Below are 22,225 nucleotides of genomic sequence, written 5' to 3' on the forward strand. Positions count from 1 at the left end.
TCTATGCTTGCTGAAATGGAAATTTCAGAATTGAAATGAAAGCAGGAAATGCCTAATCTACGCTTGCTAAAATAAAATTGCAGAATTGAAAAGAAACAACTACTATACTCTTGCTGAAATAAACTACTTAGCAGAATGTTGCAGTAGAAAATAGAAGAAAAGTAGTGATCACAAAATACTCTAACCCTTCCCTAGCAATGACGCCAAAAAAATGGTGGGCTCTAGTATTGCAGCAATAATGCTACAACTCCTCAAGCTTCCTTCTTTACTTTTATCAACCCGGTAGTTCGTAACAAACTTGGAAGTGACGGTGTTGTATGCACAAGTACTAGCTCTTACTGCAGGCTATCACTTGGTCAACTGGCGCAAGTTCGCTAGAAGCTCAAGCAAACTTCTATGAGTTCTCAGAAGAAGATTTTAACTGTGATGAAAGAAAGCTAACTCTACAGAGGCTATTATATTCATAGAAAGAGAACGAAAACTGAAATGAAACGCAAACCCTAGAAAACCCTAGCAAACCCTAATTTGCCTATTAACCCTACTTTGCAAGAAAAGAAATGAAAACTGATGAAATGAGTGGCATTGCCCACTGAAAAGGTAAATTACATTTATTTTGGCTACTTCTAAAGAGAAATGAGAAGAAATCATCTTTTTGTACTTTTGAGTGTTTTTATGTGAAATTATTATCCTTGTGATTTATTAAAGGAAGATGGAGTTGGCTTTTGCAAAGGGTGAAGAAGGTGTGGAGAGGTCCTAAGAATCCCCTAGTACCCTTCTGAAGACTTCCATAGCAATGAGACTTCGAAAACTCACTCACAGAAAGTTCTACAAGAGTCTGCAGGGGATCTACAGGTGGAGATCAAAAGCTATTTTTGGAGTTTTGAAGGTTGAAAAATGATGGGAAAGGGAAAATGAAGGCTAGATGAAGGTGTTGAGGTGTCTAGAACTTGTCAAGGAAGATCAAGGACGAATGTGATGGTTGGATTTGTTCGAATGTCAAGAAAGCAGCTTTATGAAAAAACACAGAAATTAGGGCAGATTGGCGAAATGTTGTGAATGAGCTGGGAAATCTATGAGAAGTGAGTTGGTACTGGTTGTTTTATGAAGGGATGGTGAGCTGAGATTTCCTACAAGAGATCTGCACATTCACTTATCAAAACTAACCAAGGAAAGAACTAAAAATTGAAATTTCTCTTACTTGACCTAATTTCTGACCTAAAAAATAGAGAATGTTGAATAGTATCTTATGAACAGAAATGAGTCTGAACCAATATCAACCCTTCCAACTCAAATTATCACACTAGCAGTTGCATGGAAGAGCAAAAATTGTGTTTTTGGTGGCAGCAGTAGTGCCTTGACCTCAAATCATAGTCTCAAGAAGGGAGAAAGGAGATCGAGACCTGTTGTGGCCTTTTTGAATATTATTTTATCACTGTAGCACCCTACTTGAGCAACTGAAACAAAAACAACTATGATAACCATCAAAAGCAACCTAATCTAACAAAGTAAAATGAATCTATGCAACGGAAATTAACTCATGAATGGAAGAAAGAAAACATATAAATACACAAATGAGGTGCTGGGCAGCTTGGGTTGGGCCCTAACCTAAGAGCTTCAACCCTCTGAAAGAGGTCAGTGTTGACTCTAAAACTGTTTCATCTTCATTTATCAAAAATAACAGTCACATCACATAAATTGTCCTCAAAAAGGAACTCGAAAATAAGATGAAGAATGTGCTGCACAAAAGTGCAAAAATCTACTAAGAATTGGCTAACATCCAACTAAAAATACTGAGGCCCCAAGTCCCCATATTTATACAAATGGAGTCCCCCAACATCCCTCCTAAAATCAAGGAGATCGGCTTCCCAGAACTGGAGATAAACAAAAGTCCTTCTTTACTTGCTCGGTTGCCCCTTGGAAAGTGGACCTTTGTGCTCTGACTTTATGATGGAGAATTTGAGGTAAGGGTTCATAAATGAACTAGACACCCTCCTACAAATCCTCTCCCTTGTTATTCCTCGAATTTGGCTGCCAAATGCTCATTAAACCTTTGATTTTGTCTCAAAATTGACCAAAAATCTACATAAAGAACACATTAGAGTTTTTGGCATAATGACTAACCCAATTCACTCTATTAGCATAAATATAATAAAAAACATGCAAAAAACTAATGAGAATGGTGGATTAATTCGAATTAAGAGGCAAAATGTGCCCATATAATTACCCATTTCTGGGGCTAATCACTAAGAATCAATTCTTTTTCATACTTGACACTTCTAGAAGGTTCTCCATGCTTATTAATTGATGACATAGTAAGGGTTGTACATCAAGTATGGCACATTTGATCTATATTAAGTTTTCATACACCCAACAATATTTTTCGTTTATTTTTCATGGAGTCTAAGAAAGACTAGGTGTGGCTTATTTATCTTGAACCAAGCTCATTAAATTATTTTGCACATCGTGGTTCTTACAACCTCTTTTCTTATTTTGGACAATTTCTCAGTATGGCACATCAGCATTGATTCTGCTATTCCTCCTAATTTTCAAATCTAACTCTCAATATGTTCATACCTTGTTATCCATGAATATGGCACAATGTCATATTTCGAACACCTGGCAAAAAATGGAGGACTTCTCCAAAAGCTGCTGACTCATCCCTCCATTTGTTTTATTTCTTTTGGCAAGAAATACCTTGGTATCAATATCATGCAACAAACTCACAAAACCATGGTAGAGTAGCTCTTGGGCACTTCTTTGAACTCTTTCCCTAAGGGCTTAAACACCATAAACCTCTACGTTTTTTGTCACATGGCATCCATAGGACCGACTCCAGGTCCAACATTAGTCTCCACCCTTCCTGTCCCAATGAATTTTTATTTGTATTTGGCCTCAAGGATCTTCGTCAAAATAATATAGAAAAGTGTTGAAAAACATAACATGGGCACGCCTTCCATAATTTGACAGAGTTATCAATTTCTAGTGAAATATTTGTCTCCGAGCTCTATTACCCCAATGTTGTTTCCCATCGTTCATCCTTTTCCTCTGGGGTAAGACTTATGTTCCTACATGTCCCATAGGGCCACCCTACACCTACTAACATTGTTCGTTTGATAGAGCATTTTCTCCTCGACGTATCCTAGCCAAAACTCCATGAACCCTAATATTTCCTCTATGACAGGCCTTACATGCTGCTCTTTCCCAGTTTGGTATGCCTAGCACTCACTTCAAGAAATCAATTCCCTGTTGAGCTGAGTTGGCTCTAACAGTTTCCCTATCCACCCGATGCCTAGTCAGACCGCTAGTTCCTTTGCACCTCGTGCTAGAACCTACTCGTATCCTTCCAATGGGATGATGTCATGCTAACGTCATTAGTGCCACAAGCTACCTTCAGAGTGGTGACATGTTTCACCTATATTTCGCTATCAGGCAACCTAAAAATGTCAAATCTTCCTTCCATGTGTCCTGGTGTATCGATGTCATGTTTATTTCATCTCAACCAACAAAATGCTATCATATTTCCATATTTGGCATCATCTTCCTACATCATTTCCCATAGATGTTGGGGTTTGGGGTCAGACCTTTAGACTTCTGCGGAAACCTCTCAACCTACTGACCTCTAGACATTGCCCAAAAATTCCTAAGCCCTGACCACCATCTTTATTCACTCAATAAAGAACTTTGTGGTACTGTCGCTAGGTCTATGTGTAAAAAGGGCTGCACCTCCAACCAATCAGAACACTCCATGTTGCTTCCAGGACTACTTTTTGTCACAACAGACCTCCCAACTTTCATCTTCAATGCCCATTTAAAACTTCTGGGGTAAGTTCCATAAGGTTAACTGTGAGGTGGGCCTCCCTGCATTAAATCCTTTCCAATCAATTATATTGTTTTCTCTACTACTCACCACATTGCTCGATGCTTCCATCCCACCCTTCAAGTTTGTGTGCCCTTTAAGAATTTTAGGGAAGAGTCTGTTGGCTTCACTTTCAAGTGGGATATTTCCCTAGACAACCAAAACAATATTTGTCGTAATGTCGTAAGGCTACATCTGCCCAGTCCTCCTTTGGCACCTCTATTAAAATACTCTGCCTTGTTCAGCCACAACACTAAACTAAATTTCCACTATAGTGTCCTTTAACCACTTTTAGCACTACAATTGTGGCCTTGGGGACCTGGCTTTGACTCGCAATAACTCCTCATATAGGAGGCCATTTGTACAATTTAGCATACCATTGCAAATATCTTTTGAAGCACTATCAAACTACTCCATTTCTAGGAGAATATGTGTCGATCACTTGAGTCAGAACCTAATCAAAATATTTAGACACCCTAACCATCATAGGTATAATATTTTATCTTCTTACCTCATCATGCTACAAACATGTTTCTCTACCAAGGACTACAAATCCATAGGACTTGCCTTGAGCTTGACACTCCAAGCACATCAATTCTAGCCTAGTGGATACGATTGCTACCCTCATCAACATCAATTCGAAATCACTTGTTGCCACCAACATCAATGATAATATGGTTGACATAAATTACAACACACACTTCCACTACCCATCGAGACAATACCAATAGTCCAATAGTAGCTTGCATGTTAGCCTGCACTATGGGACCCATAGGGCTAGACCATTTCATACAAACAATATTTTACATTATAAAGAGATCTAACATGTATCTGATGTATACGTACCATACGTTTCTACCACATTGTCTTGGGCCCACATTACCACTGCACCACCGCACCCTAATGGAATGAGGTTCTACACTAGAATTGGTAGAGAACAATGGGAAATTTTATGTAATATGATAGGAATGTTGTCGTCTTGTGCCTTCCATAAACTATACACACATTATAAAAGAAACATTGCAAACCTCCTTCATGGATCCAAGCTCTATGGTGATGTGTAAAATTGAGACATAAAGTCACTTCTAGTAGCATATCGGACTCCCAAGCGACGTGGCACCACAATGTTGGCTAGTTGAATTGTTTATTAATTAACAATCAAGTACCACATTAAATTGTCAACCTGGGAAAGTCTTTTTATTTCAAAGGCCACTGCGTACTGTATGTACTTTAACTCCAAAAGCATTAAAAAGCTGTAGTATGTGTAGTTCTCACGTTATGTCATAACAGTGTACTGTAAAGATAAAATAAAAACAGTTAATAAATCTGAAAAGAAGAGTGATGGATGCTCTGTTATCAGAGGATTAGGACCCTATCCTCCAAACAAGGACGTTCAGCACCTGCCCCTGTAACCAGATTGCTAATACACACTAAAATTCTAATTCACCGGTGAAGTACAGCTTCAAACGATTAACGAAACAGAGTGCTAGCAAAAAGGAAACTATCTAAGGTAATGCTTACAGAATCCAAAACAGAGTACCAGCATAAAGAAATCACCAAACACACTTACACACTTGACAGAAAAGTAAATGGGTGAATCTTGTGAAGAAGGTGGGCCCAGTCCCTCTCACAAGATTCCCCAGAACACAACTGTGGGATTAAAGACTCAGAACGATCTTCTATTCATCTGCCAAAAGATTTAGTACAATAAAAGTTCAGAATTTGTTGTTGCCTTTTAGAATTCCCTTTACAAAATTATCCTCCCCCCTCTAATGTAGATGTCTCCTCTTTATAGAGGAGACATCTATTACAATAGATTATCACAGTTCATTTAGTTAGCCAAAAATAAGAATTACAAAATGCTGTTATAACAGTGCAACCGTGTATTCTTTCTTGAGTTTATTTCTGTTACACAGCTGGTGCCTGAACTTTGCCCGTGCTCTTGGGATCCTTGTATTATCCTTCGCCGTTTCCCCATGGTTGTTGATTTAGAAAACCCGTACTGTTCCTGATACTTGAGCAATCGTAACTATGTTTTGCTCTTTTTGGGTAATTGCTGATTATGCCGCATCATCGTGGAATTCTGGCAGTCTCCAGATAGTTGCCGTTTGTTATTTCCAGTTGTTGCAAAAATAGCGTTCTCCTGCTTTTAGATGGTTGCCATTGCTGGCTGTGGCAACTGCGTAGTTGCTGCTCCTGGTGTTGCAGCAACTGCGTAGTTGCTGTTTCTGGTGTTTCAGCAACTATAATTATAATTCCTACAGTCTTTAAACAACCCAGCAATTATTTGGCAACTTAATTGACTTTTCCACAGATAAATATAAAGATATTCATGAATATGCAATGACCAGTTAAACATTTAGATATGTGGAGAGTTACTTCGTACCTTGAGGTGATTAAGTCATTATACAATCAAAAGCTTTCAACCTATGACTGAAAAAGGATAATATTATGGCAAAAATATAAGGTCAAAATTGGTTAATTCTGAGTCCCAACATCCCCCCCCAACTGAAGAGATTACATGTCCCTATGCAATGCCTACTCTGAGTCTGAGTCGGAGTACTGGGATGAACAATGTAGATTACTGAGACAATAGTTATAGGAAGTGGCATCAAACTTCTTCCTGAACCCAAAAACAGTTTGTATTTGCCTCCATGCTGCTGCTTCTTCCCTGTTGGATAATCCAAACTGGCCCTTGTATTGTTCACCAGATAGCCATAAAAGTGGAAATTTAAATCTGTAACCCATCCAATTTTCAGCACAGTGTTGCATGCATTTAACATAATGAGGTACCCTTGAGAGTGCTACCTGCAAATTAGGTGGATTATAAGGGTGATATTCCTGCCTCTCCTTGGGGCAGTTTTCCCAAAACAGTTTATTTGCCTTGACAGCCAAGGATGCCTTAGTCTTCACATAATGCTGACAGTCTCTCAGGACCACTGCTTGCAGTTGCCTAACGTGGTCCTTCATTTCAGGATCACTTACCATTCTTAGGTGTTGTGCAATGAAGGTGGCTGCGTTCTGCGGTTCAGCTCTAATCCACAGAAGACAATTCTGTTCATTATGTTGAGCTGAGGCAAAGGCGTTCTGCCATGTAAGTTGGTTAGCTAAAAAGGAGATAAAGGCTCTCAGTTGTATGTCGCCAACTACAGGTATCATATTCATATTTCTTTCTTCGGACATGGCTTCATTATGGAGATAGAGCTCGCATAACAAATTTTGATCATTTTTCGGTGCCTCTGCAAAGGTTTGCATAAACTGCTCTGATGTAACCACCTGGTGAGGTCTACCTTCTCTAACAGCCTTCATCTGTAAGAATGTGAGTCTTTCCCTCAAAAATGTTGCATAATTGAAAGAGGGTTTCCTCGTGGCAAGTATTCTTTGGAATAATTCAAACATCTGGGACAATCTGGCTTTTAGCTCCCTAATCTCTTTGTACTGAGCTCTACACTGCTCAAGTGCTTCCCAGTTCTTATATGCATAATTGAACCAGGTCCCCTTTTGCTGTTGGAATGCTTTGCCTTGTGACAGCTCATATTCTCTCCACCACTTTCCTTTTAGTTCCTGAAAACTGTCTGTTTCTGTACATGCATCACTAACAGAAGGAAGTTATGTTTGTGTAAAGGCATCAACAAGGGTAGTCTGCTCTGTGATTATTGGAGTAGGCTGGGCTGATCCAATGTCTTCCTTTCCATTTCCATCTACTGTTTCTTCTTCATGTTCTATATTCTGTACTGATTCCTATTTATTTGATTCCTCTTCTTGTTTGGTGGCGATTTGGGTGGGCCGGGGTGAGTCTATATTTTCTTCTTCATTTTCCTCTTTTTCTATGGCAGTCTGAATAAGCTTGGGTGAGTCCCTGTTTCCTTCCTTGTTTTCTTCTGTAACCATTTCTTCCTCTTGGGTAGGCCGGGGTGAGAGTATGCCTTTTTCCTCATCCTCTGTTGTAGCTTCTTTTTCTTCTCGTTCCATGGAAATTTGGGTAGGTCGTGGTGACTTTTCCTCTTCTTTATTTTCTGTTACCTCCTGCATAGTTTCTAGAGAGCTTACTGGTTCTTGTGTGACAGTAAGTTCTTTTATTTTCTCTGGTGCAGTTTCTGGAGAGCTTACTGGTTCTTGTGTGTCAGTAAGTTCTTATGTTTGCTGTGGTGCAGTTTCTGGAGAGCTTACTGGTTCTTGTGTGTCAGTAAGTTCTTCTGTTTGTTGCTGCACCTTTTCTGGAGAGCCTGTTGGTTCTTGTGTGACAACAGGTTTCTCTGTCTGCTCCTACATCTTTTCGGGAGAGCCTGTTGGTTCTTGTGTGACAACAGGTTTCTCTGTCTGCTCCTGCACCTTTTCTGGAGAGCCTGTTGGTTCTTGTGTGACAACAGGTTCTTCTTTCTGCTCCTGCACCTTTTCTGGAGAGCCTGTTGGTTCTTGTGTGACAACGGGTTCTTCTTTCCGAGTGGAGGGTTGTGGTGTTTCCATATGTGTCGAAACAGGTTCTTTTGTTTCAACCATAACCACAGGGTCTTCATTCATTGCTTCTGCCACTATCTTGTATCCTGCTTGAGTAAATAGTTCACCACAACCAGTGCACACATATTCATTGTCCTTACTCTTCTCTACTGCAGATGCTACTCGTGCTAAAATATGCAGGCTAAATTCATTTTGATAGGCTTCCTTGACCCTTATAATTTCCTCCTGGTAGTCCTGTATTTGAGCTTTTAAGAATTCAATTTCTTCCTGCAGAGCCGATATGGTGGGCTGAGCTTGTGGAGTAGCAGGTTCCAGTGGAGGCAGAGGTTGTGCTTCATCATTGGTTTGATCACTTATACCCTTAACAGGTGGTTCTTGTGTGTCACCTGGGGTAGTGGCTGTTCCTTGTGTTGCAGCGTCTTGGCCAATATTACCTTGGGTGTCGGTAGCTGTTTCTTGTGTGTCAGCTGCCTCAAAATATGATGTCACGAAACTGTGAACACTCTGCATCTCAGCCTACGAGGGTGAGGGAGAGGAGTTTCGTGGACTGGTGGCAATGCGAGTTTTCAGGGTGATGGGCGGTGAACTGGGAGGGGTATGGCTAGGAGATTCAGCTATTGCAAATGACCGAGTCCTTTGCTTTGGTAGAGAGGCAGGGAATTCAGTCATTTTTCTTTTCTGGCTGGCTTTCTTAGGGATAGTGGCAGAAATAGCAACTGCTTTAGCCGAAGCCCTAGTTCTTCTTCTTTTTGGTGTGGTTTCTATTTTCCTCTGCATTTTTCGTTTGAGCAAGGTGATAGGGATGTTATCCTCCGAGTCATCGGTAGAAATACCCAGTATGGGGATGGATGGATTAGTTCTATCAGGGAATGGGGTTGTTTCTACGGGTATTTCTACTGCTGCTAGTTCATTTTCAGCAACTTGCGGGGGTGTTTGCTGGGGGTCTTCTTTGGGAATTTTCTCTGGGATGTTGTCTACGTGCTGAGGGGTTTCTTCAAGTGTTTTCTCAGGAATGTTCTCTGTTTGTTGAGAGATTTCTTCGGGTACTTTCTCAGGAATGTCCTCTGTTTGCTGAGGGATTTCCTCGTCTTGCTGAGGAATTTCATGTTCTGGCTGGGGAATTTCTGCCTCTTGATGGGGATTAATGGGAGGTGGAGGGTTATTTAAAGTAAGGCCTCTATTTATCACCAATTGAGCTAGGAGGTGGTGTTTCAGGGAAAGAAGCAGACGCTTTGCATTAACAGTATAACGTGACATATTTTTAAGACATCCCAACAAATAATATGGCATGTTTATCAACTGACGATTTCTCAAATGATTCAACAAGATGAAATCGTGCTGGTAAATTACCTGGTACCGGCCTTCGCATGTCAGGTATTGCTTTACAAATTCAGCGACTTTCGGCCATGGTTGAGGCAATGACTGAAGTGCTACACCTCTGCCCTTCGGTTCCACCTGCTCGCCAGGTTGAAGAAAATCCTACTGCACATTAAGGATCAAGTGCTTTCTACTGAACCATCGTATGCCATTAGCTGGTAGCCTGGTGACTTGGGCTATGACTTCCTCCGTAACTGGGATTTGGACTACTTGAACAACAGAGAATCCCTCTGTTAAATTGCATGCAAATTCAAGGACTTGCTGCTCGTCGAAGTCTAGAAGTCTCCAGAAGTAATCTATCCATCCTGCTTGCAGAAAAATCTGATAAACCTCGGGATAGAGCTCAAGAAGTGCTATTGTGTCAGGTTCATGTGTGATGAGGTTTCCTCCCATAGCTGTTATCTCAGTGAATTCATAGTTCAGAGTCGAGCTTCCGAATTCAGTTCAGAGTAAACCGTTGCAAATGGTGACATGCCGTGATAAGGTGACTTTTACATATTGCCGGGAGAGTTAAGGACGACGGCAGTTGGCGTAGTATGTAATTATGAGAGCGCTTTGGTAATCCCCCCCCTACGCGTAAGTGATATGATTGGAAGTACAATTATTTGGTAGTCCTATCAGCTTCTCCGCATTAACTATTATTTAATGTCCATACATAATCATGCGTACCTTTATGTTTTACCTTTTTGGGTCGCTGCGTCAAAAAGTCTTGTCTTATCTTTTGCTGGATCATAATGATTACCACGGGTCTAGGAGCATGGGAATACCGGCGATTTCTAATAATAATGACGGGAAGTGATAGTGAAGGGTTGTAATCATCACAAAAAGTGGTGTATTTCATAAAAACTCGTTTCTTGGGAGCTGAGGTGATAAGACTGGTGTTTTTGTAAATGAGAGGATTGCTAAAAAGGTATTATGGGATCGGGAAGTGGTGTTGCAGCAACGGGGGTCGGTGTTGCAGCCACTGGGAATGATGTTACGTCATCGGGAAAAGATGTTGTAGTAACGGGGATCGGTGTTGCAGCAACGGGGGTTGGTGTTGCAGCAACAGGAAATGGTGTTGCAGCAATAGGAATTGGTGTTGTAGCAACAGGAATTGGTGTTGCAGCAACAAGAATTCCAAATCCGCAAAGTTATTCCTTTAAAGCTCTCGTACTCAGCTATTTCCCACAGCTTCAAATCTGCAAAAAGATAGTATGGTGACCCTTGGCAGGGATTATTAGTAATTAAATAAAAAGAATATCTAATCTAAAAAAAAATGCATAATTAAACAAAAATTTAAGTGCTTTGAGGGACAACAAGTTCCCCCAGAAAAGAATACTGTTTAATTGCCATGCAAGTGGCTTTAAAATCTTCTTTAGAAACGGGTCTCTGATATAACCGAAGTCGATAGCCATTCACTAGTAGCGGTGTTCTGCTTCCATCAATTGTTAAAAGTATAACTATCCCATTTGGAAAAACAACATCCACTTCATACGGCCCTAACCACCTTGTTCTTAACTTACCTTGGAAATTCTCAAAACGGGAATCATAGAGTAGAGCCCAGTCACCTTTCTGAAACTGCTTTTGCTTGATGGTTCTGTCATGCCATCTGCTCCTCTGTTGTTGTATCATGGTTGTCTGATGGATGGCATCCAGTCTTTTCTCGTCCAATTCTTGAAGTTGCTGTAACCTGGCTGTCTGTGCATCAGTCAAATCAAGGTTAACAGCTAAAGCAGTTCTTAAAGTTTTGATCTCAAACTCTAGAGGGAAAATAACATTCTTTCCAAAAACTAATTCATAGGGTGAAAAACCTGTGGTATTCCTCCAAGTAGTTCTATAGGCCCACAATGCCTCGGACAACCTTTGAAACCAGTCCCTTCTATTTTCCTTTATTGTTTTTGTTAAAATGGCTTCTATGACTTTATTGGTGCTTTCTACCTGCCCATTTTCTTGGGGGTGGTAAGGTGTAGTCAGTTTTTGCTTAATATGATATTTTTGAAGCATATTTTTGAAGCCATGAGAGTTGAAAGGAGGTCCTCCATCTGTGACTAATTCTCTGGGCAGTCCAAATCTAACAAAGATTTCTTCAAATAAAAATGTTAGTACTGCTTCTTCATTAGCTTTAATGAGTGCCTTAGCTTCTACCCATTTAGTCATGTAATCTGTGCATACTAATATGTACACTCTTTGATTGGATGGAGGATTAATAGGACCTATGAAGTCTAATGCCCATTTCTCAAAAGGTTCAAGAATTACCTGGGGATTGAGAGGCATTTCATCCCTGTGGTTAGGCTGGCCCATTCTTTGACAGCTATCACAGGCCTTGACATATTTTCTAGCATCTTTAAAGAGTGATGGCCAATAATAACCCATTCTGAGTACCTTGTGTGTTGTTCTTTTATCTACAAAATGTCCTCCACAAGGGCCATCATGACAAGCTTTTAGTACATCATAAATTTCATCTTCACCAATGCACCTTCAGATTTCCTGATCAATTCCTGTATGGAAAAGACACCCTCTTATCCAGCTGTACCTAGCACTTTGCTGAATGATCTTTCTTCTTTCCCTGTGTGATAGGTGTGATCATAATTTTCCTGCAACTAGATAATTGGCAATGTCTGCATACCAAGGTGATTGAGCAGATACTGCAAATAAATATTCATCAGGAAAAGAATCATCTACTGGAGCATTTTCATCAATTTTTAATCGAGAAAGGAAATCAGCAACTACATTTTCTTTTCCTAGCCTATCCACAATTGTGATGTCAAATTCTTGAAATAATAACAACCATCTGGTGACTCGGGCATTTGTAACTGATTTATTCATCAAATATTTAATGGCCGAGTGATCAGCATGCACAGAAGTAGTGTAGCGAGTAATATAGTGTCGAAATTTATTTATTGCATAAATAACTGCTAAGAATTCCTTCTCGGTGACCGTATAATTTAATTCAGCTGGTGTCATGTTCTTACTAATAAAATAAATGGCATAGGGAAGATTATTTTCTTCCTGACCCAAGGCAGCTCCAATTGTAGTGTCTGAGGCATCAGAGGATATATGAAAGGGTAGTGCCCAATCAGGTCCTCTCAAAATGGGAGCTGCAGACAACTGATGTTTAAGTTCATTAAACGCTTTTTGACAATCATCAATCCACTTAAATTCAGCATTCTTTGTTAATAACACAAATAAAGGAGAAGCTATTTTGGAAAAATTCTTAATAAATCTTTTGTAGTATCCAGCATGTCCTAAAAAGCTTCTTACATCAGTTTGTGTTTTGGGGATAGGGAGAGTCTGAATTACCTGTATTTTAGCTAGATCGACTTGAATTCCAAGGAATGAGACAAAGTGACCCAATACAATACCTTGATTCATCATCATATGGCACTTTTCAGTGCTTAAGGCAAGGTGTGCTTCTATACACCGCTTAAGTACTTTTTCAAGATTCTGCAGTGCATCCTCAAAAGTCACTCCATAAGCGGTAAAGTAATCCATAAATATTTCTAATGAATCATTTAACATATCAGAAAAAATCCCTATCACTGCTCTTTGAAATGTTGCTGGAGCATTACATAGCCCAAATGGAAGTACCCTGTAAGCAAAGGTCCCCCAAGGGCTAGTAAACGTGGTCTTGTCCTGGTCTTGGGGTGCAATCTTAATCTGATTATATCCACTGAACCCGTCCAAGAATGAAAAGAACTTCTTACCTGCCAGATTATCCAATACCTGATCGATGAATGGTAAAGGGAAATGGTCTTTCTGAGTGGCTTTATTCAGTGCTCTATAATCCACACATACTCTCCGTTTACCATTTTTCTTGGGTACAATTACAAGTGGGGAAACCCACTCACTATCAGATATAGGGTATATAAATCCTGCATTCAAGAGTTTCTGAAGTTCCTCCTTCACAATTTCCCTTAGATTAGGATTCATTCGCCGCTGGGGTTGACAGACTGGCTGAGATCCTTCTTTAATATAAATCTGGTGAGTGCATAGCTCAGGGGAGATCCCTTTCATGTCTGTATAGTCCCATGCAAATGTTTCTTTATTTTCTTGGAGTAACTTTAAAAAATTTTGTTTTTCATTGTCACTTAAATCAGGATTTATATTTAATGTTTTGCCAGGCTCAATTTCTATTGCTGTGCTTTTGGAGGGGCTGCCTACTGCTGACTGAAATAAATTCTTATCTTCCAGGTTCTGCTGAGTTTCAGATTCCAAGATTGTAGAAAAGTGACTGTACATTTCTGGGTTGACCGAAGAAGGTTCAGAAATGAAGCTGCTGATTAATTCATCTTCGGTAGAATCTTTGAAGGTTAAAGCTTGTCCGATAGTTAGTATAGGTTGGGTTTCTTCATCCTCATAATCCACCCATACAGAGATGTCATTATTAATCATGGGTGTAGCATGAGGATAAAGGGAAAGCTGTTTTGTTTCTTGTCCATTAGAGATGGTCATTGATCCTGATCTACAGCTAATGAAAGCATCTGCTGTAGCCAACCAAGGTCTTCCCAGAATCAGCGGATGACCCCCCAACTTTGTTTTAGTTTGTAACAACACAAAGTCATCTGGGTAATTCCAGGATTCTACAGAAATTATTAAGTCTTCAATGACCCCCTCAGGTTTAATTGTAGAGCGATCAGCCAGTTCTAGGATGGTTGGTGTTTCCCTAATAAAGTTTTTCAACTGAAGCAATTGTGTTGTTTCCAATGTGATAATATTTATTGCAGCTCCTAAGTCTACTAGAACATTAGAGACAAGGGTTTTTCCAACCTGCACTGTTACTGTAGGGTGACCAGGGTCACCATATTTCACAGGAGGATCTTTCTCTGTCATTAAAGCAGTCAGCTCTCCCATCACATGAACTGTGAGGGGGTCCTTAGCTTTTCTTCCAGGTTTTTTTATACAGATATCTCTAACAGTCCTAGCATAAATGGGGACATCTCTTAGCGCTTGCAACAATGGAATTTTCACGTATAAATTCTGTAGTTCACCCAGAAGGTTAAAAGCAGGTTGCTCTAGTGTTTTAGTGAGAGCCAATCGTTCAGGGAACGGTGGATCTGCTGTCTGATCAATGTCGTTAGATGTCGATTCAGCTGTTTCAGCATTATTGTTAGTAGGTTTTTCTTTTCTAACTTCCTCCTTATCAGAATCAGTGATGTCATCAATGATGGGTTCAACAATTCTCCCTGAACGAAGATGGATATCATTACATTGCATGGGGAAGACAGGTTGATTTTGAATATCAATTACTTGCAAAGCTTTATTATTATTTGGGTTGGGGTTGGGTTGCACAGGCAGTTGCGGTCTAATTGCCTGGTTATTTGGAGGAGTATTAGATGGTAAAGAAAGAGACTGTTGTTGTTGAGGAAATGGCATCTGTTGGGCTGCCCAGCCTGGGTTCCATTGATTGAAATATGGTTGCTGGGGAGCCCAAGGATTCCATATAGTAGGATCAGGAAAAGGGAGATTTGGTTGTTGCATAGGTGGAAAACTCATTGTGTTAAAGGGTGGGTACTGCATTTGGTTCATGGGTGGGTAATTTGTTTGAAAAGGAGAATGATTATTCCAACGATTAAATGCTGTGTTAGAATTCATACCTTGTCTTTGTGGCCATTGCCTCCTCTGTGTCATCAGGTACACTGCTTCAGCCTCTTCTTCAGTTGATTGCAATGCTGCTTTAATTCCAGGCAGAGAGGGGCATTGCTGGGTCTCATGGTCCTTTTCGCAGATTGTGCAGATTGGTACCTTATCTAGCGGGCATTCCCTGAGTGGGTGCTTTTCTCTGCATTTGGAAGAAAAATAGCTAGGGCAGCTTCTGCTTCTGCCTGTTTCTTCTTTACCTACAGAGCATCAATTTGTGAAGCAAAAGAGCTTAACATCTTAGTTTTAAATTCTTCTAATAAATTACCTATTTCAGCCATTATCGCTCCTCCGCTTGCTGACTTCTGAACTCTTGAATATACATTATCTCTGCTTTTTGATCTGCTTACTGCTCCCCTTGAACATCTCATGCAGAGATTGATAATTTCATCAAATCGTTCTTTGGAAATGTCCCCTTTTCCCAGCATGTTTAACATGTCCAAGCAGTCATCTCGTACCCCTTTCAGCAATATAGTCTTCAGAATATCTTTACTCATATTAGGATGGTCAGACCACTGCAGATTATACTGTAATCTTTCCACAAAATCTTCCAAATTCTCGTCCTCTTTCTGAACCATTTTAAACAATTCTTCCTTCCTTTCTCTTGTCCGGCAGTAATCTTGATACTTAGCCAGAAAGCTCTCTTTCATCTGATCCCAGGTAGTGATTGCCTGAGCTCCTAGGCTCATAAACCATCTTAACGCATTCCCTTTCAGTGTTGCTGGAAATAGTTTTAGTTTCTGATTAGGGCTCACATAATCATAACTTCTACATAGTATGTCGAATTCAAAGAGGAATTCATCCGGGTCTTCAGAGGATAACCCATGAAAGTTGGGTAATGCTGAGAGTGGAATGTTTTTCATAGGAGTTGTTCCTCTCGGGAGCTCCCCAATAGGAAATTCCAGGGTAGAGAGCGAATTTTCCCCTCTTCCTTCTGTTCTGTTATCCTCCATTGGTCTTTTTCCTGAATCACTTGCTTTATCTTCTGTGTCTTCTGTTTCTTCAGGTTCTTCTACCGGTTCCTCGGTGTATTCTGGTACTTCCAGCTTCCTTTCAGGTCCTAGTACTTCCTCCGTCTGTCGATCTATTTGTGAGGAATACTGTACCTGAGGTCTCCGGGAACTTGTCCTCTGTGATGTTTCATCCTTTGAGATGATTTCGTCAATATAAGTTTTTCTTCCTCCTCCGCCTTTGCTGCCTATGAAATTAGGTTTCTTGTGTCCTCTCATGCACCTGTTATTCTCAAAAAGAAATCATTAATGCCTTTAGAAATCTCTAGTTGCCTTCCCCGGCAACGGCGCCAAAATGTTGGCTAGTTGAATTGTTTATTAATTAACAATCAAGTACCACATTAAATTGTCAACCTGGGAAAGTATTTTTATTTCAAAGGCCACTGCGTACTGTATGTACTTTAACTCCAAAAGCATTAAAAAGCTGTAGTATGCGTAGTTCTCACGTTATGTCATAACAGTGTACTATAAAGATAAAATAAAAACAGTTAATAAATCCGAAAAGAAGAGTGATGGATGCTCTGTTATCAGAGGATCAGGACCCTATCCTCCAAACAAGGATGTTCAGCACCTGCCCCTGTAACCAGATTGCTAATACACACTGAAATTCTAATTCACCGGTGAAGTATAGCTTCAAACGATTAACGAAACAGAATGCCAGCAAAAAGGAAACTATCTAAGGTAATGCTTACAGAATCAAAAACAGAGTACCAGCATAAATAAATCACCAAACACACTTACACACTTGATAGAAAAGTAAATGGGTGAATCTTGTGAAGAAGGTGGGCCCAGTCCCTCTCACAAGATTCCTCAGAACACAACTGTGGGATTAAAGACTCAGAACGATCTTCTATTCATCTGCCAAAAGATTTAGTACAATAAAAGTTCAGACTTTGCTGTTGTCTTCTAGAATTCCCCTTACAAAATTATCCTCCCCCCTCTAATGTAGATGTCTCCTCTTTATAGAGGAGACATCTATTACAATAGATTATCACGGTTCATTCAGTTAGCCAAAAATAAGAATTACAAAATGCTGTTATAACAGTGCAACAGTGTATTCTTTCTTGAGTTTATTTCTGTTACACAGCTGGTGCCTGAACTTTGCCCGTGCTCTTGGGATCCTTGTATTATCCTTCGCCGTTTCCCCATGGTTGCTGATTTAGAAAACCCGTACTGTTCCTGATACTTGAGCAATCGTAACTGTGTTTTGCTCTTTTTGGGTAATTGTTGATTATGCCGCGTCATCGTGGAATTCTGGCAGTCTCCGGATAGTTGCCGTTTGTTATTTCCAGTTGTTGCAAAAATAGCATTCTCCTGCTTTTAGATGGTTGCCGTTGCTGGCTGTGGCAACTGCGTAGTTTCTTGGCATTATGTTTCTGGTATGGCTTTATGTTAAAGATGTTGTACTTGATGGAAACTCCCGTGGCAAGGCTCTCAATATGTTGAAAATTAAGAAGTACGCAGCAAATCAGTTCAGAAGGTGCGTACCCGCAAGTACACCATGCAGGGACCGCGTCCAGATACGCAGGCCAGCCGTTTAGGAGGTGCGTACCCCCAGTGCACACATTTCAAGGCAGAGAAAAGCACACGTGGGGTTTCTTATGATTTACTCTTGGTATTTAGCCGACGGTATTTGTGTTATTACAGATTTGGCTCGTGGTATTGTTCCATGATTTTAGGAGGAGCTTGCCTATATAAAGCAAAGGAGATCACTTGGCTAAGCATCTTTTGCAATTGAATATCTTTAGATCTGAAATATTGGGTTATGGTCTTAAAAGCTTGATCTATATGAAAGGGAAGTTGAAGGCGAATCTGTGAAGGGTGATCTCTCGAGCGCATGATCAGATCTGAGCAACTATGCCACTCTGGTGGACTGCCTATTCGACCCTAATCAGAAGTACGTAGGTGTTTAACAGGAGATCTGTGTGGGTAGGCAGAGCAGAAACAGGAGACCTACGTGGGTACGTAGAGCAGAAGAAGCAGAGCTGTGTGGGTACGCAGAGCAAAAGAAGCAGAGCTGCGTGGGTACGCAGAGTAGAAGAAGCAGAGCTGCGTGGGTACGCAGAGCGACTAAGGTTCAGGTGCGTACGCATAGTAACAGTACGCGGCGCGATAGTATTTCGGGGTGCGTACCTGCAGTAACAGTACGCGGCGCGATAATCTCTCTGGGTGCGTACCTGCAGTAATAGTACGCAGTGCGGCAAAAGGATCTCTGCGGGTATACGCAGGAAAGCAGAACGTGAACTGCGTAGCGACGTAGGCCACAGAAGGGAAAACTGCGTATCTGTCTTAAGATGTTCTGTTGATTGAATTTTTCTGTTGATGAGGTGTTCTGGGTTAGTTCTGTTATTGCTGATCTGATAACTGCAGTGGACTGTAACTTTTATGTACTTGATGATCATTTGATGCTTTACGAAAAGAAGTAGGGGGTTGTAGCTCCCTTCCAGGAGAGACTGGAAAACGAGAGAGAGAGAGAGTTGTAGCTCTCTGCAGGTTGCAACCTGCGTACTGGTAAAGGACTGCACCAGTACAAATCCATTGTAAAAGAAGTTTCTAATTTGAAAGAATATAGAGACATATTGCAGCAGGTGGTTTTCACCCACATTGGGTTTCCACCTTACATCTTGTGTTCTTTGGTGTGACTATCTGTTTTTCTTTGTTCATGCTCATTATTTTATGGTACTGACATGCAAAAATAATTCAAAGAACAAATAAGGAAGATTTATTAAAAGAATTAGATAATACTGATTCACCCCCCCTCTTAGTATTATTTTCAACAATTGGTATCAGAGCAGGTCCTTCAGAGAAGCTTGATCGCTTGAAGGTAGATCGTTCATCATGAGCAACTACGAGAGAGAAGCATCAATCATGCCACCAGTTTTTGATGGGACAAACTTCAATTATTGGAAGGTAAGAGTTACTGCCTATCTTCAATCTCTTGGTACAGAAGTTTGGGACATCGTAGAGACAGGCTATGCTTTTCCTTCAGCTACTCCTACAGATGCAGCCGAGAAAAAGAAGTATGAAACAAATGCGAAAGCAGTGAGTACTCTATTAGGATGTATATCTCAATCAAAATTCATGAAGGTAATGCACTATAAATCCGCAAAAGAGATATGGGACAAAATCGTCACGAGCTATGAAGGAGACGAACAGGTAAAGCGTGCTAAACTTCAAACTCTCAGAATTCAGTATGAGACTCTCAAAATGTATAATGCTGAAAGTGTGGCTAACTACTTTCTTCGGGTAGATGAGGTTGTTAATTGTATGAAGAATTTGGGTGAAGAAATAAAAGAGGCTATTGTGGTTGAAAAGGTCCTAAGATCATTGTCCCCAAAGTTTGAATCTAAAGTATCTGCAATAGAAGAAAAGGAAAATCTTCGAATTCTTACTATGTCTCAGCTACATGGAATTCTAACTGCTTATGAAAAGAGAAAGGGAGGTCCATCAGACAGAAGAGAAGTTGCTTTCAAAGCATCAGGCAAAGGAGATTATTATGAAGCAAGCCACGTCCCGGAAGAAGAGGAAGAAGAATAAAATTTTGTCAGAAATCTTCAAAGGGGTTCTGGAAGGTTTAGAGGTAAGTTACCTTTTAAATGCTTTGCTTGTGGAAGAGTAGGTCATTATGCTGCAAAATGTCCTTATAAGGATAAAGGAAAGGAACCTGCTAGATGGAACAAGAAACAGAACGCAAATAAGAAAAGCTACTACACTCATGAAGATAGTGATGGTCTATCAAACAGTGATGAAGATGAACAAGGTAATGAATATAAGTTGTTAATGGCATTTGAAGATGATGATTATATGGATGCTATAGATGTGGATAAACTTTATGATGAAATTACTAGACTCAAGAGATGTATAGAAGAAAAGAACATGATCATTGATACTCTACAATTTCAAATTGATGAAAAGGAAAAACATCTTGAAAAATTAGAAGGTGAAATTGTTGGTCTTAGAAAAGAGATTGAGAAAAAAAAAGCTATTAATCTCAAGTTTGTCAAAGGATCTAAAACTTTGGATGAGATTATCAATGTGCAGCGGTCTCCACTGAACAAGACAAGTCTAGGTTATAATGGAGAAACTTCTCAAGCATCCACCTCAAAAAGTTATCTTGATGCAGCAAAAAGAAATGAGCAAAAGAACAATGAAGATCATCAAGTAAAGCAGGGACGAATTACAAACAGAAACTATCAGGGGCAATCCATCTTAAGGGTGAACAAAAGCTACAACCAACCACAGGTAAAATCTTCTCAATTTGGTTCAAGAATAGATGAAAATAGAAATTACAATCAGTTGGCTGGTAGATTCGATAACCGCAGAAGTTTCTTCAATGGACAATGCTTTTCTTGCCATAACTTTGGTCACAAAGCAGCTCAATGTGTTGCATATAAAACGATCATGACTAGGGAAGCTCAAAAACAAAGAAGTATGACAGGGATTACGAAAAGGACCTATAACAACTTTTCAGTTCTTGAAAATGAAGCTGGATGTTCTATTTGCAATAACTTTGGTCATGAAGACTCTGAATGCAGGAGCAGGTTTCAACAGAAAAAGGAACAAGCCTCAAGCACCAAAACATGGAGAATAAAGGAACCTCAAACAGAAAGATGTGGGATAGCATTTTATGCAGAAGGACAGGAAAATCTATGGTACATTGGCAGTGCATGTTCGAAGCATATGACAGGTGATAAAGAAAAAATTGAGTCTTATTCTGCTCTAGAAAAGGGAAAGAAAGTCTCTTTTGGAAATGATACTCCTGCAACTATAAAAGGAAAGGGCATTGCTCAGTTAAAAGAAAAGGTCAAGGCTGGAAATGTTTTGTATGTTGATGGATTAAAGCATAATCTTCTAAGTGTCAGCCAGATGTGTGATCAAAGAACCGAGGTTATATTCAGATCAAATGGATGTCTTGTTCGTGATCTTGATACAGGTAAAACAGTGATCAAAGGCAAAAGAACTCCAAATAATCTGTACATATTTGAAGAAGGACAACAACAATGCTATCTGAGCAAGGATGATGAGCACTGGCTATGGCATCGGAGGTTGGGGCATCTAAGCTTTTCACAAATAAGGAAAGCATGGAAATATCAGGTAGTTCGCGATCTTCCAGATATCAAAATTCCTGACAACACCATATGCAAATCATGTCAGTTTGGAAAACAAACCAGAACTAACTTTCCAGAGAAGGAAGGATCAACTAGCATGCCTCTTGAGCTAGTACATACAGATACATGTGGTCCATTCAGGAAAAGAACACCTAGAGGAGAAGAATACTTGATATTATTCATTGACGATTTCTCCAGGTTTGTCTGGCTAGGACTTATGAAGCACAAAGATGAAGCATTCGAAAAATTCAAATCCTTCAAAGCTTTGGTTGAAAATGAATCAGGTCACAAAATTAAGTGCCTCAGATCTGACAGAGGTGGGGAGTTTACCTCAAATGAATTTTTTGATTTCTGTGAAGAACATGGGATAAGAAGAGAATTCTCTATAGCTAGAACTCCTCAGCAAAATGGAGTTGTGGAAAGAATGAACAGAACAGTCCAACAAATGGCTCGTGCTATGCTTGATGAATCAGGAACTCCCGCAACTTTCTGGGGTGAAGCTGCACATGCTGCGGTTGTTATTCTCAACAAAACAAATGTCAGGGTGAACAGCACTCAAACTCCTCATGAGCTCTGGAGTGGTAAGACTCCTTCGGTAAAGCACTTCAAAATCTTTGGGAGCAAATGCTATATCAAGAATATTGATGAGCAGCTTGGCAAACTTGAACCTAGAGCACATGAAGGCATTCTTCTTGGTTACTCTCCACATAGCAAAGCATACAAATGCTACAATAAAAGACTTGGCAGAATTGTTGACAGCATTGATGTAGTGGTTGATGAGAAGGGATACATTCCTA

Source organism: Pinus tabuliformis, chromosome X (assembly GCF_031772625.1).
Source record: "Pinus tabuliformis cultivar Carrire ecotype Pingquan chromosome X, CPIR1, whole genome shotgun sequence".
Classification (NCBI taxonomy): Eukaryota; Viridiplantae; Streptophyta; class Pinopsida; order Pinales; family Pinaceae; genus Pinus; species Pinus tabuliformis.